Below are 7,323 nucleotides of genomic sequence, written 5' to 3' on the forward strand. Positions count from 1 at the left end.
ACATTTATTAACTTTAAAGTGAAGATGAAAAATGATATGAATACCGATTTGAATTTGATTGAAATGAAAACTACAAGGTGAAAAAGAGATTAATTATTATTATTATTATAATATATATATATATATATATATATATATATATATATATATATATATATATATATATATATATATATATATATATAATTTAGCTAGAATCCACAATATTCTTTTGATTTCCATTAAAGCTTTTCTCAACATGTGGTACATAGAATAACTTTTTATAGATCTCTTATACTAAAGATATATATCTTTCTTCTAAGATTCAATTGTTGATATGCAATCTTCTCTCATACAATACATGTTTTATGACTCTTGACAAAATATCCCAACAAATTCTTTTATACATAAAAGTCATTAATTATAAAATAGCATGACTTCCATTTAGGAAGATTCATTGGAAAACACCTAAAATATTTGTAGCCCCTTATTCCATAACAACCTCACATTTTTAATTAGTAGATTAAGACAATCTATGTAATTTTCTAACTGTGTTAAACGAAAGATTATCATAAACAACATCATAAAAATAAACATGCAACTTAGTCGGCAAAAACAGATATTTAAAGGAATTTTTAATATTTTCAAATTTAATATTTAAAATATAATAAATTTTTAATATATTAATATTAATATATTTTAAAAGTTTAGAAGGACAGTTTCAAGAACCCAATACAAAATCTAAACTCGGTGATGCTGCAAGTTGAAGAGGTGAAGAAGATACAAGAAGTTGAACAATTTATTTAAGGATATTATTGTTTTCACATTTAACAAATTTTTACACATTTTATATTCATTATTTTATCCTTTAATCTTCTTTTTTTTACAAATATAAAAGTTAAATTTTTTTAACGACTAAAATAGTTTTAAAAATAATATCTGATATATATATAAAAAAAACATTTTGCTTGATTTAATAATTAGACAGCAATTAGAGTGCTTGTTGCTTGGTTATGGAACATGAATAAACCAGCTGTGTATGATCTGTATTATTGTTTGTGTGGGTACAAAACAGCATGGCTAAGTCCTATTTGTAGTTAAGACCCTGAATCCTTGGTACCATGACATAACTAAGATTGGGCCCACACAAGCCCATTACCTTTTCTCATAAAAACCCTTTCTCTATCTCCAAATCAAATCAAATCAAAATTATCACACTCCTTTACTTCACCTAAATTATTAGCACTTCATTTATGCACACACAAATTTTCTACTCAACTTTATCTACAAATATTCATGTCCTTAGCTTCAAATTGTACTTCCACTTCCATCACCGGTACTGCCAAGTCCCAACTGAACTCAAAACATGGTCTTCATTCTCAACTCACAACATAATGACACACCAAACACCTTATCATTTATCAATCGTTACCTACCACACTCCAACACCACCTTCTTATGATTTATTCATTGCCATCAAAATTTACCACCTTTCTTCCTTCACCTGTTACGTACCACCGACACATACTCCGGATATCAAACCAATCAAAATTTCTATAAAAATATTTCTTTTAAATTTTAGCTATATCCAACATCTAAAATTCTGTATTCAAGTATAAATACTATACCAACTTATATACTGTATCATAGTCACATCTGTCCTATGTTGTCATATCTAACATTAGTGTCATGTTGAATCCATACAAATCCCTTTTATGTTTCTCTGCTTTACCATTAAACTGTTACTTATATTTTCATTCATAATATGTCTTTTCAAATATATAAAAAGAAATCATTTAAAACGTCCTTTCCCCACGTGAGAGTCTCACATGCACATCCATCAGAAAACAGTGCCCAGATTTTCAAAGAGACATAGGTTGGAGATTACATATTCATGGACTAGTTTTTCATATATATAAGGTGGTCATGTTTAAGTCTTACAAAGAAAGGAAAATGGAGATTCGAAACAGTGGATGAATGTGATTCCCTACATGTGTAGGACTTGAAAATTTTTCTTTGGCAAACAATAATCTCGGTAACAGCGCACACAAAAATACTAAGAGTGAAATTGACAAACATACATAGATGTTACTGTATGATTTCTTAAATATATAATTTTGTTTTTGCTGCAAGCAACTTACTGATATACTTTCACAACTCATAACAGTTGTTTCATGACAGAACCAATGTCATCCAGCCTAGAGTTTTGACCACGGGAAGTTCCTCCATTACTACAAGTTTTCATATTTTACGAATTCTTTTCTATAGAACTTTAAAATAAATAAAAATATATATGAATATTTGTAGAAAATTCTTCTGAAAAATCTGAAAATATAAAAAATTCTACCAGTAATCTCTGGCTGTGTAATGAAACGTTTGATGAATGTTTGTATAAAATTGCATCGGTGTAGGTTTTTGTGGCTGAGCAATGACGATTGATACCACTGAAAACATTAGTAATTTGACCAGAGATTCTCACCCCATGTGAACTAAATTTAAAAGGGCGAGTAAGAAGACAGTGTATGAAGTGTTGTATGGAATTGATTATCTATATATTATGATGTGAAAGGCACTTGATGAATTGTCAAGTAAGCTTGAAAGTTACATTTACTTTGACATTAAATTTATATGAAAAATTAGATACGAATTGTTATATGAACTAAGTAGGATGGTCCACCCACTAAAGCTTATTTGGCGGGTGTGATTGAGATAATCTATGATCATGAAACATGTGGTGTCCCCTCACATAATTTTGAAATAATGTTTCTTAGTTGTTTTCCTTTTCACAAGGGCATACATTTTTGCATTTGAAGGATAAGAATATGTACGTAAGTAAGAAAAGAAAATTTGTGAGTGCACTGTCGTGATGGGAACAAGAGAAGGAAGATCAACCAATACAACAATTTTATATAATAACTCTCATAAAATTGTGTGGAAGGCAAGAAAACAAGTCTAAGATCCTAGTACCGATTTTGTCATCAAGAATTAAAAAAATAATCCAAGACAAACAATTCCCTCTCATTATGGAATATTTTATTGCCCCACTTGTCCTCCCCAAACAAAACCATTTGCTCAATTAAACAAGATGAACTGTGATGCATGCAAACAAATCAGAGTAAAAACACCATAAGCAACTTCAAGAAACACATCTGAAATATATATCAGTCTTCAGAATGCCATTACATAAGCCAAAAATTTTAAAATTATTTTAAGCTTTTTAATTGAAATAATGTCAACTTTTTTATTTGGATTGGATCCATTTTTTATTTATATTAAGTTTTTTTAGTAATTCTTTTAAACATCCGATAATAATGATTTGAAACTATTTCACTCCTTTCAATATAAATGTTAACAATGTATACAATAAGTACTCTTTCATGTGTACTGATTTTAGACTAGCTCATTAATTTTTTTTAGTGAATGTAAAACGTTTTTATAAATAAAAAAAATTGTTAAATGACAAATTTTAGTAATAAAAAATAATTAATCATTATAATAACCGATTTAGATATTAATTTATAAATGAAAAATTATTAATAATTAAAATAATTTTAAAATTATAATTTGTCTTTAAATTAGTAACTAAAATACTTTTTATTATAAATTTGTTTCTACATTAATCACTAACGTTAGATTTTGACTATTAAAAAATTAATTTCTAATTAGGAATTAATCTCTAAACATATCTTTTTATTATTAAATTGATGATTATTTAAGAGTTTTATTATTACAAGTTTAGGGTATTGACTGAATAGTAAGAGATGTGACGGTGATTGAACAAACAGTAAGCAAGGTAATGAATATAAATCTGTAACAGTAACAGTTCGAGCTCATAGCAAGGATAATTCAATACACTATATACTGGCTTGTTAGTTCAACCTTTTCTGTTTCCTTTTAAATAACAAATCAATTTGTCAAGGATGGTTGAATTTTTAATATATAAAATACTCTTTCCAGAAAAGTATATGATATTTTTTTTTCAGAAAATTATTGCAGTAAAATGTTGTTTACATTTAAATTAATTAAGTAAAAGTGAAGAATATATAATAATAAGGTACACACGGATTCTCATATCCTTAGGTAGACATCTTCTATATAAAATCCTCACGCACAGCACATTGTTAGCCATAGTGGTTAACGATGTCTAAAATCTAAATTTGATAAATCAATCACAAACATAAAGATAACAAAGGATAGAGTTTCAATATAAGACACTTATATTATTTATTTACGTACCTACATTTGAAAAAAGAACGTACCTTCCTTAATTAAGTGAAGAGTTCTTAAACAAAAGTATCACTGAAAATTTTATTTAATATAATTATCAAATCCCATTTTATTCTAATTTAATTTCAACACATAAAAAAGAAAAAAAAAATCATTAATTTTATCTTCTTCATGGTTAGAGCATGTCTGTAATAACTCAAATAATAAGTTGTGTTTGGAATAGTAGTTTTAATTTGTAAAATATATTCTTAAACAATAAGCTATTTTCTTTAGTCTATAAATCTGTGATTTATATTCGTAAAAACTTGTAGTCTGATAAAACTAGTATTATTACAAGTCCAATTATGAGTTACTTTAAACCTCAACAACTATCACTTTTAGGATGTGACTTCATCGTGTAACTTCCACTTTTAAAGGTAAAGTATGTGTCCACGCTTAATTTTGTTCCGACAATTAAAAATTAAGCCCATAATAATAATAATAATAATTAAAAAAGATAAAAAATAAATATAAAATAAAAATAACAAGACAAGATCAAACATAAATGAGATATGTGAACACTCTTGAAAAATAATAGAAGAAAAAGAAGGAAATAGGAGAATTTATTTAAAGAGAAAACAGCTTGTTTGGGATTGAAAATCATGAAAAGACAAAGTTGTATATTGAACTATAATTGTTTCTTTTAAGGTGTCGTATATACCATTAAAATATTTGATGAAAAACTTACAACTCCTCTTTCTTATTTCAAAATCTAAAATAAACTTTTGTCTTGATAAGAAATCAGAATTAAACATGTCATTTGATCATGATAGAAATATTTTTGGTATTGAATATCTTAAAAAGATAACGGAATAGCTTAAACCACATTTATGATTAGAAATCTCATCTCATTTTAGAGAAAATATCATTTTATAATATATAAGTGGATATAAATCTTATTTTATAAGTCAGTTTTGTGGGATTGAGTTAAATTTAAAATTCATTTCTTAACATGATATCAGAACCATGAATTATAGTCTATTCTAACGAGATTTGTATTGTTGGACATATTATTTCACCCATTTTGAACCGCTATCAAATAATCCATTAATATTTAGTCTCACACTCAAAATATATATACTTCAACATGAGAAAGGTGTTGAAAATTTCATATTAGATTTAAAGTTCATTTCTTAACACTTATCTATTTGAAGTGTTGTTTACATTGTTCAAAATCTTCATACAAAATCTACAACTCATTTCTTTACTTAAAACGTATAAATAATCTTTGTTCAAAATATAACTACAAATTGATTATGTAAATAATGAAAGATTTAAAAAAAAGCATTTATAAAAAATGAAAAGGATTTTACACATTAAATACATTATATCGATTATCAATTTAACCGATTTAATATATATATATATATATATAGATATTATACCGACTCTCTCTGTAACCCTTTTCCAATACTATAAAATTATTACTGCATTTTTTTATTACATTGATTCAGCTACCATTAATATGTTGTTATAATATATCTATTTTCTTTTAATAATCTCTTCTTCTTTCTTCCTAAAATGTCTCAGATTGATAAGATAATCCCATACATCCTCACCTTTCTTTGTACAAGAGGAGACCAAAAGCATGCATAGAGGGGTAAATATAGGTCCTGGGGTGAATCGCGGTGGAGCTTTATTTTATTTTATTTTGAAAGATACCTTTTGAGAAACATGAAAAGTTTTGACCTATTGTTTGTGTCATGCTCACTAAAGCTTGTCTTTTTGAGGTAAACTTATTTATCACTTTTTATTGTTTATTTTTAAACAAGTATATCTAATAATAATAATAATAAATAACGAATGCTAATAGTAGTGACATTTGATCTATTTAGTTATTGTTAACACTTAAAGGCTTTAATAGTGTCATTTGATCTTTCTTTTTTTGGTTTCTATGAAAACATTGCTAACTAAAAAAAATCAACCTAGAAACATTTTTATTGCATTGCATTAAATGGTAGACAAGAATAGTAATGTTTGTTTTTCTAAGAGTAATACATTTAGTTCAACTGATATTTAAAAGCTAACATTTGTTAATATCTGAATTAACATAGTTTTTTTTTCCGTAGTAATAAAAAAATTAAATTGAAAGTAGTTTGCATATTTAGTTAAATAATAATAATTTTAAAATAGCTTTCTTAAACTATTTTTTTAATAAAAAATTATAATTTTTAAATACTGTTAAGGGTAAACGTATTATTTCTTAACCTGCTATTTTTATTTAGTTTCAAATTTAGATTTTTTTCATTGCTTTATCTATTAATTTGGTTTTGTATAATAATTATGGATTAGTTGACATAATTTTGAGATTGTAGTTTGAGCCACACAAATTTAGAAAAATTAAGAAAAGGAACAATATAACTTTTACTCATACCACTTTTGAGTTTTTAGAAATAAGGATTTAACAAGTATAAAAATTTAAAACAACCTAAGGATTCATTGATGATTTAGTAAGTTCAAGTAAATAAAAAACACACTATACAGAAATTAAACTAAAATAAGAAACAAAATTTTACTAGTGTAGAAGAGAATTTAACATCTGTTATTTCGAACGTTAAGTTTTCAAAATTGAAACGAAATAAAAAATGGTGATTTTTTAATTTTGATTATCAATTTAAGTATAAAAGTCATTCTTATGTTTTGATTCTTAAAAAACTAAACATAAAATTATAAATAAATAATAGAAAATAAAAAAATGGGGATTAAGCTTCAATTTAAATAGTAATTGAAGCCTAAATTCTTTCTGATTTAAAAAAATATTTAATTTTAAAAATATTAGGCATTGGTTCTTACAAAAATCAATATCTCATACTTTTAAAATTAAATAATAATTTACATAAAAAAGATATTAGGCTTTGATTCAGAAGTTAAATACTATTAAAATAAAATAATATTTTTAATTAAAATATATTATAAGCTTTGGTTATCATCATAACCAAAATTTAGTATTTATGTTTAAATTATGATTATAATAAAACCTAACATAAGTGTTTATTCTAAATATTTGTTTCGTTCATTTAAAGTAGTTGATTATGTATGCTTGAATATCATTAAATTTATTACTTTCATAACTGACTT

The sequence above is a fragment of the Vigna angularis genome, chromosome 2, assembly GCF_016808095.1.
Source record: "Vigna angularis cultivar LongXiaoDou No.4 chromosome 2, ASM1680809v1, whole genome shotgun sequence".
Lineage (NCBI taxonomy): Eukaryota > Viridiplantae > Streptophyta > Magnoliopsida > Fabales > Fabaceae > Vigna > Vigna angularis.